Source organism: Salmo trutta, chromosome 1, assembly GCF_901001165.1.
Source record: "Salmo trutta chromosome 1, fSalTru1.1, whole genome shotgun sequence".
Classification (NCBI taxonomy): Eukaryota; Metazoa; Chordata; class Actinopteri; order Salmoniformes; family Salmonidae; genus Salmo; species Salmo trutta.
In genome coordinates this window covers 56,703,629-56,715,497 of record NC_042957.1, presented here as the reverse complement: position 1 = coordinate 56,715,497, position 11,869 = coordinate 56,703,629, and positions in this window count along the sequence as shown.

Genomic DNA, 11,869 nt, shown 5'->3' with positions numbered 1-11,869 from the left:
AAAAACGCTTCTCATCTCTGGGGTAGGCTATGTGAATAACGTGATGCGCCTCCGCCTGATTTATAAGGGAGGGGCCAAGTTTACCGTTGAAGCAGCTTCACTCAATTCTGCCTCATGCCCCACCACTACAGAGTTTAGCTTCTTAGCTAGCTGTAAAAAGCGTTAGTGTTATTAGGCTTAGCTTATTTAGCTAGCTCAAACCAGATAATCTGCCACTGCCACGATGGATATCAGAAATGGGCTTCGCCAAAGTTTCCAAACAAAGCCAAAAGGGGAAGGAGAGCGATGAGCAGCAGCATCAAACCACCGAGGCCATCACCAAGCCCAGCAGCGATGATGCTTCCAAGCTCCAAATAGCTCTGCATGCAGAGTCTACCCACCCTTCCACAAGCGCTGCCAGGATAGTGCCTCCACAACCCCTCCACCTCCAACTGTTCCTGACGATCTTGGAACAGAGGAGACAGCCCAGGATAGCTTAGAATCCTACCCTAGCCACAAGATTTCTGTCCAAAAACGTTAATTTAATAGCAACTGGTTCATAGAAAGAGTGCCTGGAGTACGCATTTACTGCAGAATTCAATATAATTCCAATGCAAGAACCCAAATGATGCCCATGGGTATAGCTACATATCAGCATGTTTCATCATAGAACTACATTCTATTATGGTTTTCATGGTTGTAAATGAAACTGTACGTATTGGAATTTTTTTTATGGTAGGCTGGCATTGCTTAATTGATTACGTGGGTCGAATTTGATCCACAAAAGTGTATTGTGCCATATCACATGTCGCTGTACAGTCGTGGCCAAAAGTTTTGAGAATGACACAAATATTAATTTCCACAAAGTTTGCTGCTTCAGTGTCTTTAGATATTTTTGTCAGATGTTACTATGGAATACTTAAGTATAATTACAAGCATTTCATAAGTGTCAAAGGCTTTTATTGACAATTACATGAAGAAAGATGCAAATATTTGCAGTGTTGACCCTTCTTTTTCAAGACCTCTGCAAACCGCCCTGGCATGCTGTCAATTAACTTCTGGGCCACATCCTGACTGATGGCAGCCCATTCTTGCATCTCACAGTAATAGGCTGTAGGCTGTTTTGGTTATCTGGCTCTCCATTCACTTTTTCTTTACTGTGTTTGTTTACTGTTAATGTAACTAGCCTAATTATAGATTGTGTCATGCCTTTATCCATCTGATATTTTGTTTACTAGGCCTACTTGGTACCGCTGTTTTGTTCTGTTCCCCTTCGTTCATTCATTCATTCATTCGTTCGCAGTTGTGTCGGTATTCTAAGCCAAACTGCTATTCAGTATTTTTGTTGGTATGCATAAATAACTAGACTACTACTTCAGCATTTAGTTTGCATTATTTTGGCCAGACAGCTGTGTGTACTGCTGCAGTCACATACAGTAGGCTGTTTGTAATAGGTGAATGACCCTATCTACTGTATCTTGTAGCCTATATTCATTACCAAACGGCCTTGCTTTAGTGGGTAGGGCGCTGTCCATTGTGCTGATACAGCGCAGCGGAGATAGGCTATAGATTTCGCACCAACCTGTCACTTCAAAAGCACTCAATCAATGGTCTCGGAGTCTCTGCATTTGAACTTTATGTTTATTGTGGTATATCGTGATATAAGAACAATTCAAAGCAAGAACCCCCAGAAATTGTGGCACCTCACCGATTTCAACTGCCGTCTTCGTCACTTTATCCTGGCACCATGTCTGACATACACACAAATGAACTGCCTATTTGTATAACCCTTTAAAAGTTTTACTGTGCTGTCAGTGGCACACAGACACAACACGCCAGGTTAGGGAGCTGAAAATAGCAGGCGAAGTGGGTTCGCCCACACAGTAGTCTCTGCATGCCAGTCAACTCAGCCATGTGATACTGTATGAAAATGGAGTGGCATACTGACGCATGCACTGCACACACACACACCAACACGTGCCATATTGCATGTGCCAACATGTGAATGAAAGTTATTCCAAGTCCAAGTGGTTTCAGGCTTTATTAATAAGTAGTGCTGTATTGTATTGCTGGAGCAAATGTCCTATCAATAGCTTGGACCCGCACAGTGTGTCCTTTGGTTGCTGTGTGAGTCATTAATCACCATCTAATAAGCTGACACTACAAGGTTCAGTAGACGGGCCAAGGCTGCCACTATGTCCACAATGCCAGTAAAGTTAACTATGGGGATTGAGAGAGTGGGTGGAGGCACGCAGATTCAAGTAGAGAGCACCACTTAGATATTACAAGTCACGCACAAAAACAAACCAAACTATTGTATTATTTTTGAAAAACAATCAACTACACAATTTAGGACCCTGCACTGTAAAACCCCTTACAAAGAGTTTCCACAGTTATTTGTCTGAGAGCTTCAGCCCACCTCTTCAAACTGGCTTTAAATTAAATTTCCTTGTTGGCAAGCCTCATGTTTGGAGGTGGGGATGACCTACAGTGTGCTTCTGACCATCCTGACAGGGCACACAAGAAAACATTAACCCAAACACACAGGGTCAACCATCTTCATCCCCCATCAGTCCCCATTTATTTATTTTATTTAACCTTCATTTAACTTGGCAAGTCAGTTAAGAACAAATTCTTATTTACAATGACGGCCTAACCCGGACGACGCTGGGCCAATTGTGCGCCGCCCTATGGGACTCCCAATCACGGCCGGTTGTGATACAGCCTGGAATCTAACCAGGGTCTGTGGTGACGCCTCTAGCACTGAGATGCAGTGCCTTAGACCGCTGCGCCACTCGGGAGCCCAATTCCCTCCCACTCATCTGTCTCACATGCCAAGGAGATGACTTCTCAGAAAGACACATTTCTCTTTCCATCCATCCGCCAAGGCAATTCTGAGAAACACGCCTGTCGTACTATTGGAAGAGCGCATCATGATTATATTTCTCCCGGTAGCCATACACTCCTGCACAAAAAGACCACTCCAATCTATGAGTGCACAACCCCGATCTATGGCTAACCATTAACAGACTCAGTTAGGCATGCTGTATGAGGTTGAGAAGCAGACAATAGCTTGTTGTCTTGGCACCTGAGATACATTGGGCAGATCTTCAAATGCCAGAGTCCAATTATGTTTGCTAGAAAAGGGAGGAAAACTCATTTTCAATCACTTACTGTAGCTGTCATGGTTTTGCTTGTTAATTTAAATATAGAGTTCAACAATGCTTAGTGGGAGTCCAAGTGATTGTAGACTCAATTACCACAATCTGTTCCCTCTAGTTCTCCTGTGTATTTCTGCCATTCACCTGCTCTGGACCTTTAATTTTATACTGGCTTTATTTTATCGCTGAATCATCTACATGGGACTCCTAATCCTTTCTTTTTGAGATGGTGTGTGTTGACTCGTTTCTACCTGTAGCTCTTAGTTCTCTCTTCCATGGAGGCTAGCTGGTGCTGAAAAGGCGTCAGTGTCGGCACTAAGCTGAGCTTCGCATGGATCCTGCTAAGTGCTTCGTATCAGTCTTCCAGGCATTCAACACTAAATCCTGCTGAGAGGCTCAATAAATCCTCACTCACTCACTTCATCACACCGTCAATAATTTGACAAAGGCTTCTGAAGTGGTAGTACATGTACAGTTATATCTTGATTCGATAAGTATTCAACCCCCTGAGTCAATACATGTTAGAATCACCTTTAGCAGTGATTACAGCTGTGAATGTTTCTGGGTAAGTCTCTAAGAGCTTTTTACACCTGAACATGTGCCCATTATTCTTCTAAAAATTCTTCAAGCTCTGTCAAATTGGCTGTTGGTCATTGCTAGACAACCATTTTCAGGTCTTGCTATAGATTTTCAAGCAGATTTAAGTCAAAACTGTAACTCAGCCACTCAGGAACATTCACTGTCTTCTTGGTAAGCAACTCCAGTGTAGATTTAGTCTTGTGTTTTAGGTTATTGTCCTGCTGAAAGGTGAATTCATCTCCCAGTGTCTGGTGGAAAGTAGACTGAACCAGGTTTTCTTCTACGATTTTGCCTGTGCTTAGCTCTATTCCATTTCAGAGGTAGTCATTCAAAAATCATGTTAAACACTATTGCACACAGAGTGAGTCAATGCAATTTATTATGTGACTTGTTTTTGTGGGGACTATCTGCTGTTCCATGTAGTGAATCTGTTATTCAATGCGTTTGAATGGGCTAATAGCAGTAAGGCCAAAAATACTTTATCATCAATAATAATATAGTTTTTTTTATACTTCAAGGGGTCAAATAGTCAAATAAATCAAATAGGTAAAATATCTTAAACAATCCCATATAGCTTAGTAGAACCCCCCCCCCCCCCCCTAGACAGGGCTTAGACTCTTATGGGATAAGCACATTTTGGGCACAAGTTATTTAGACTTGCCATAACAAAGGGCTTGAATACTTATTGACTCAAGACATTCAGCGTTACATTTTTAAATCATTTGTAAAAAAATATATATAAAAAAATCTAAAATCATAATGCTACTTGGGTAGTAGGGGTGCTGAAAGTGCTGCAGCACCCCCTGATCAATATATATTTTCCCCTGAACAGACATAAATAAAAGCATTCAAAATACTACACCAGAGAGCATCATTTAGCCACAGAGGATCATTGGCTTCTAAAAACAACAAATTGCTGTGGATTAAAGATTTATCACAAGCACTTACAGTTGGGAAGGCTGTAATTTGAGCCGCACACACGCCAAATATAAAACAGCTTGTTGTGTTGTGGCCAGAGGCATCATGCCCATAGGGGGCAAAAGGTCACGTGCCCCCTCAGAGTCCTGTTTCATTTGTTACTAAACTTCGTTTTTAAGCCCCCGTTTTATCGTAATTATTTATAAAAAGCCACAGGAGGCTGCTGAGCAGAGGACAGCTCATAATAATGGCTGGAAGGGAGTGAATGGAATGGTAATAAACAAATGGTTTCCATGAGTTCATAAGTTTGATACCATTCCAGCCATTACTAAGAGCCTGTCCTCCCCAATTAAGGTGCCACCAACCTCCTGTGCTGTCAGCTGTATAGTTTGTGCAGCAGTATCATCAGTGGAGGAGGAGAGAGTGTAGAGCAGGGCTCTCCAATCCTGTTCCTGGAGAGCTTCCGTCCTGTAGCTTTTCACTCCAACCTGAATTTGATCAATGTCAGGTGTGTGCGTACTGGTGGAGAAGTCAGGTGCAGGAGAACAGAGAGTTGTGAACAGGTGCACACTTTATTGAGGCAGGAGAAACCGACAGACGGACGCAACTGCGTCAAAACCTCCAGCCCATAGGCAAAAGTGCAAAACGCGCAAAACAGTCACAATAATTTATGTTAACAATAAACATCTTCGTGAACAACACATTAAAACCAACCAGTCTGGCGCATCAGCAATTAACACGTAACACAAACAATTTCACACAAAGACATGAGGGGCAACAGAGGAATAAATGCATGCAGTGTGATTTGGGAATGAAAACCAGGTGTGCAGGGAACAAGACAAAACAAATGGATCAATGAAAAATGGAGCGGCGACGGCTAGAAAGCCGGTGACGTCGAACGCCGAACTTCGCCCGAACAAGGAGAGGAGCCGACTTCAGTGGAAGTCATGACAATCAAGTTATGTAGCCTATTGATTCCTTCTTGATGAATAAATAAAACAAAAAGGTTTTGTTGTTTCTCTGTAATAATAGCCTCCTAGCAATTTTATGAAGATGGCTTTAGTTAGCCAGCTAGATCTGTTCCTGATCTCCCAGCCTCATAACTAGCTACCAAACCATTTCAGGGTATCAATCAAGTTAGAGTAGCTTGTCTATCTTAGCTGGCATTCCTTCTGCCAAGGTTGCTAGACTTTAGAAATACAAGCAATTACTAAATAAGACTCACATTACATTCAATCTTTTACCCAGATTTGAGCAAAAATGCATAGAAGCATATTTAAGGTTATGATACTCTACACCAGTGTTGCAGTTGTACTAAACTATTAAGACAAAGAAGTTCTCAAATAATCAATGTTCATCAATTAAAATGACAATTGAACAGGTTAAAAGGCATGCTTAGATAACCTATGCAGAACATTATACATATTTTTTACATAGAATTGGGCATAATGATTATGGTTCTAGATTACAGGAAAAAGCTGTTACAGTTGTTTGAAAAATGCTAAATTATCTATCTTCTGGAGGGAGGGGGTGGATCAGCCCCCCTGCGGACCACCCCCATCCATCCACACAGACTTTGTGTCCCCTCTAAAATAATGGGTGCATGACGTCCCTTGTTGTGGCCATAGACATATAATCCATAGAAGGGTTTCGGAACCTCTAACCCTGGCAATTTGACTGTTAAACTCATGGGTTCACTAGCAATGGCTGCCAGTCCTGACTTGAATGAGAACTGCAATCTATGGATTATGTTTATTTGGTTGGTTGTGGCTGTCACTTTGCCTTTCGCAAATTTCTAAATACAATTGTGAGAAAAACATACCATTTGGAAAGCCTACTGCTGAAAAGAGAAGACTAACCTGTCTGAAGAAGCTAACAAATGTATCCCCTCCACCATGTTATGTAAGCATTCTCCCCTCTCTATGTCTCCAATGTCTTTAGCACATTCTTATCACTCAGAGCCAGTCGTGTCTTTCATTGTGGGATGGAGGGCATTGTGAATGGCTCCTCAGGAACCTGGCTAGGTCAAATCAAATCAAATGTATTTATATAGCCCTTCTTACATCAGCTGATATCTCAAAGTGCTGTACAGAAACCCAGCCTAAAACCCCAAACAGCAAGCAATGCAGGTGTAGAAGCACGGTGGCTAGGAAAAACTCCCTAGAAAGGCCATAAATAAACGGCAACGAAGGCCTTATTTAAATGAGCAGACAAACATCATTAAATTCCAAATAACAGCATGTTGATGTACACAACACTAGGCTTTCCAGACTGTGGGCGTGAGGGTACTGAAGGATAAGAGTCCTGCATGGTTATGTGCACAATGTAAGCTTCAAATCTAAGGGCAGAGGTTAATAAAGAGAACATCTTGCCTAGAACACTTAGCTGCAGCTTAACATCATCTCAGATCAGAGGGCGACATCCTCTAGCTGCAAAACAGCCCTCACAATGCATGAAAGACTGCATTGCTCACAACAGCAGCACTAAATCTATCCTAAGTTTTTTGTGATAATCATCAATCTCTCTTAGCTGTGCCCTGGCTACATTATGCATCATGGAGGAACAGCATCCATCTCCCCTGTATTATGCTCTTGGTTGAAATGAGTTTCATTGCCTAAAAGCAGGTTTTAAATACATACACCACACAGTGGATACTGATCCTTGAGGATACTAGATGTCAAAGACAGGAACATAAGGTGACGGATAAGAGCATATACCTGTTAAAGGCCCTGATTAAGCAACACACGTGCATCCTTCTTTTCCATAACAGAGCTGAATATGTAGGTCAGAGGCCCTGACCTCTGTCAACATACTGATCAACACAAAGCCTCATAACCCACACAGGTCATACAGCTAGGTCTATATTGCAGAGAGCTAAGGTCAAACCACGTGCTTTGTTCCTCAGTGTTGAAAGTCTTAAACACGTCGGTAATCCATGAGCTTCTACATCTACAGGTTAAACCACTTCAGATTCATGGACATCCTCCGCCTTCTCAATCACACACAACACAATATGTCTGGCCAATGTGCTTGTGGTGGGAAGCTTTTATGAGCATGTTACAGTATTAATGACCACGTTGAAATGACACAACATCTAATTCCCCTTGTGTTATGATGGTTTAAGTGACACACGTGATGCTCTCATGTCCAAATCCAGCTCCTCTGTCCTAATTGTTTTTTTTTCTGACAGCGCCTAGCTGAGCCATCTGGCTGAGTGGCTGTGAAGAGCACAGCTGGGCCGCTATCAAATGGATGCAGTAAAATTATTTATATACTTGAGCTGTATAATTGGGGGCAAGAGACATGATAGACAGAGCATTATAACTAATATTATGCCATTTAGCAGACGCTTTTATCCAAAGCCACTTACAGTCATGTGTGTATACATTTTACGTACAGCATTGGTGGCCCGGAATCGAACCCACGACTTGGCGTTGCCAGCACCATACTCTACCGACAGACTTCATTAAACGAAAGTGACTTTAGAAACGTATGACACCTGAGGGGATAATCCCTAAAACTCTTGATTGAGTCTACCAAGGTCCTTCACAAAAGGATGACATTCCTGCAGTATGGCGTTATTCAATCTAAATCAGTAAACAGCATTCAGAGGATAAGTTCAAGTAGCTACAGTACCTTCTTCACACGGAGGAAAGTATTTTTTTCAGTTATCTGTCCCTACTTTAGAATCATGCAGAAAAAGGCTACATGAGTGTACAACAATAAATCTACAATCTTTGTGGTCATAATGTCCCAACCAAGCCAACGGGCTACTGCTGATAACACAGTGTGTGGCAACAGCAACCCATTGACACATGCAAGTGGCTGACATCACGACAACACGGTTCATTATTTCGCCACATTAGACAGTCAAACAGTATCAGGTACTGTGCCTCTGAACCCAAACAAAGATCAGTTCATTATGTGTTAACAATGCACTGGAACCTTAATGCACTTCAGTGTATTAGCAATTTAGTTCAGTGCTTCCGGTCCAGACCTCAACCAGATCATGCTGACCGTGTGTGTCAGTGTGTGTGTGTGTGTGTGTGTGTGTGCGTGCGTGCGTGCATGCGTGTGCACACAGTTGGCAGGCAGTCACACAAGGGGCTGCAGGTGAAAGCTCATTAAGTAAGGCTGAACTCATTGACTGCTGAACAGAGTCAGACATGAATCATCACAGATTCCCTATCACATGACCAGGGTCAACAAACACTAAGTGGGTCACTCTTAGGCCATGCTGTGACCCAGTGGAGATTGTAGAGTGATTGCAAAATCAGTACCCTACAGCTAAATGACACATCCTGGAGTCGTTTTTACTCTAGCTTGTGCATTGCATTGTTACACAACTAAACCCTCAAGTGATTATTTGTTAAGCTTATCATTTATATAGGCCTAGATCAAAGTCTTTAAAGTATGAATACAATAACTTGGTAACATTGCCCTCAAACCCAATGGTGCAACACCAGAAGGCGAGAAAGTGACAAGAGTAGAAAGTAGTAGGACAGAACTAACCCTAGATTACAAAACACAGTTGTCCCATGTTTACAATTGATATTTTCCAAGAGCAAGCAAAGGCAAGGAAGGTGGCAAAGAAAACCTCTTTATGTAGGAAAAAACCTTGAGAGGAAGCAGCCATTTGCAGAGGAATCTAGTCCATCCTCTTCTAGTTGACCAGATAGAGCTTTGATTAGAATGTGTTTTTACAGTGAAACTATATTCCCTGCCAATTATTACATTTTATACAAGGCATTATATAGCTATGAATAAATACATAAATATTACCCTTACTAACAGATACATGGCCATGAGTGCTCATGTAGAATATAAAATATGATAACCATGTTTGCGTACTCAAGCCTAGTCCATCGATCTTGGTAGCCTCTAAAGCAGGACTATACACAGAGTGTACAAAATATTCAGAAACTGTGAAAAACCCAGCAACGTTGCAGTTCTTGACACAAACCGTGCCTGGAACCTACTACCATACCCTCGTTCAAAGGCACTTCAATATTTTGTCTTGCCCATTCACCCTCTGAATGGCACACATACACAATCCATGTCTGAACTATCTCAAAGCTTAAAAATTCTTCTTTAACCTGTCTCCTCCCCTTTATCTACACTGATTGAAGTGAATTTAATTTAATTTAATTTCAGGGACCTTAATAAGGGATCATAGCTTTCACCTGGATTCACCTGGTCAGTCTATGTCATGGAAAGAGCAGATGTTCTTAATGTTTTGTACACTCAGTGTATATAGACATAAGTATTATTTTGATTCTCAGATGGTACTGTTTGGACCTTAGTCCCTAAAGTTGTTTGGGTCAAACAAGCATGCTGCTAATGATTTGATCTCCAATAGCTCTCCACATTAAATGTGCCATAGCAGTTTGGCATATGCCTTCATATATCCTGCCAAGCTCTTTCCCTGAGATTACATCTAGCAGGGAAGGAACATGGAGTAAGTCCACCGTGACCTGGTAGAACCAGGTATTTCATAACAGAGCATCAAGGGATATAGTGAGTGGATGTTATGTAGAAACAGGTCATGAGGCCTGGAGGAGAAAAACACTCTCTAATGCCCAGCTTTGCCTGCCCTGCTGTGATTGTTGGTCCCTGCAATCAACATTGTCCAATGTTTTCTAGTGTGGTTACAAAACATGTTGTAGACTGAGCCTCTTCAGGGCTCTGGGGTGGATCATTAGCCCCACTTTAAACTGAAAGCCAGACTTAGGTAGGTGTTGTTTACTGTATCCCAGGGTCATCTCTATGTTTATTTGTTTTTCCAAGAAATAAAAATGTAGGCCTATAGGGAAGCATCCATCTAGGGCTAGTCAGAGGGCCGTGTTTTCTTTGTAAGTAAATTTGATCATAAATGTGCTGTCTACGGTCTCCATGGTGACCAACAGCAGTTGTGAGGTAACCATGCTGTTATGAAAGACCCGGGGCCTACTGTTGAGCCTCATTCAGAATCAGGCTTCACCCAATCAAATCTTGTTCAGTCTCTGAGCCTCAACATTCAATTCCACATACATTACATCATCCTATAAGGTCTTGCTCCACTCGATGCTTGTCGAATGGAATAAATCTTTCTTCTAGATCAACTTGAGCATTAGCGGCTTTGAAACCTAGGTCATTGAAAACTTGATGAGAGATAAAAGGACTGTCTATAATCTTGTAATAGAAGCTCTTTAAAATATGAAATATACGTTTGTATACTTTTTAGCTAGTAGCTCTGAAAGTAGCGCTCACAAGCCAAAAATGGCCCCCGAAAATTGCATACTACCTCACATATGTGCAGATAGGTGCACCACGTCATCGCTCTCTCTATCTCTTGCTCTCTCTGCTGTGTCCACTGAGCCGTTGGGCCACCCTGCAACTTCATTGGATAATGCTGGGCAGGCCTCTTGCTAGCTGTCACTCAAATGGCAAGGGGCTGAACCTCATTGACTGGAACTCAAATTGCTAAAGGGCTGGCACACGTGGTCCAAGCTCGCAGTACTCTAAATGGCAGGCATAGCTTCCAGATAACAGTCACCTTCAAACTAGGGATTTCGTGGCTAATTGAGGTTAAGACAGTAATTCTGCTCATAGGATATGCATGTACGAATGTATGAACAACACATTGACACATCTAGCCCAAAATAGGAGGTTTAAAAAAGACTTACTTAGTCACCAAAGTACCAGTGCATGTCTTTAATTGAATTAAAACAGCGTACTAGCTGAACTATGTATGACATGAGGAAGTAATCTGATGGGACACAGACAGTCAGTGGTGAAGTATCCTCCTGACCTTGGTCAGAGAAGAAGAGGTAAAGTGAGAGGGATAACTGCGCCCAAAATCTGTCTTCTCGAGTAGGTGGCGTTTTGAGAGTATTGAATTTGGTTAACAAAAAACGTAATGGCTTATTTCCTACGAAGAGATATTTCGTAATGCCTAGGTTGTTATGAGTGTACTGATATAAGTAGGACACGTGACATCCCAGCAACTTTTAGGAAAAAAACATTATGTCGGAGTTGTACCTGTTGTTCACGTGCATATCTGCCCTCTCATTGGCTAGAATAGTCCCACCTGATCTTTGCCTGCTCCAAAATGCCTTCCATTTTTGAAGTAATTTATTTTCATTGTTAGAGCGGCCACTTGAGTATCTGGTAAATATAATAAATATTCTGTGCCGTGGTTGGCTCTAGTGTTGTGATGAAGCTCCTCATATGAGAACAGCCTCATCATACCC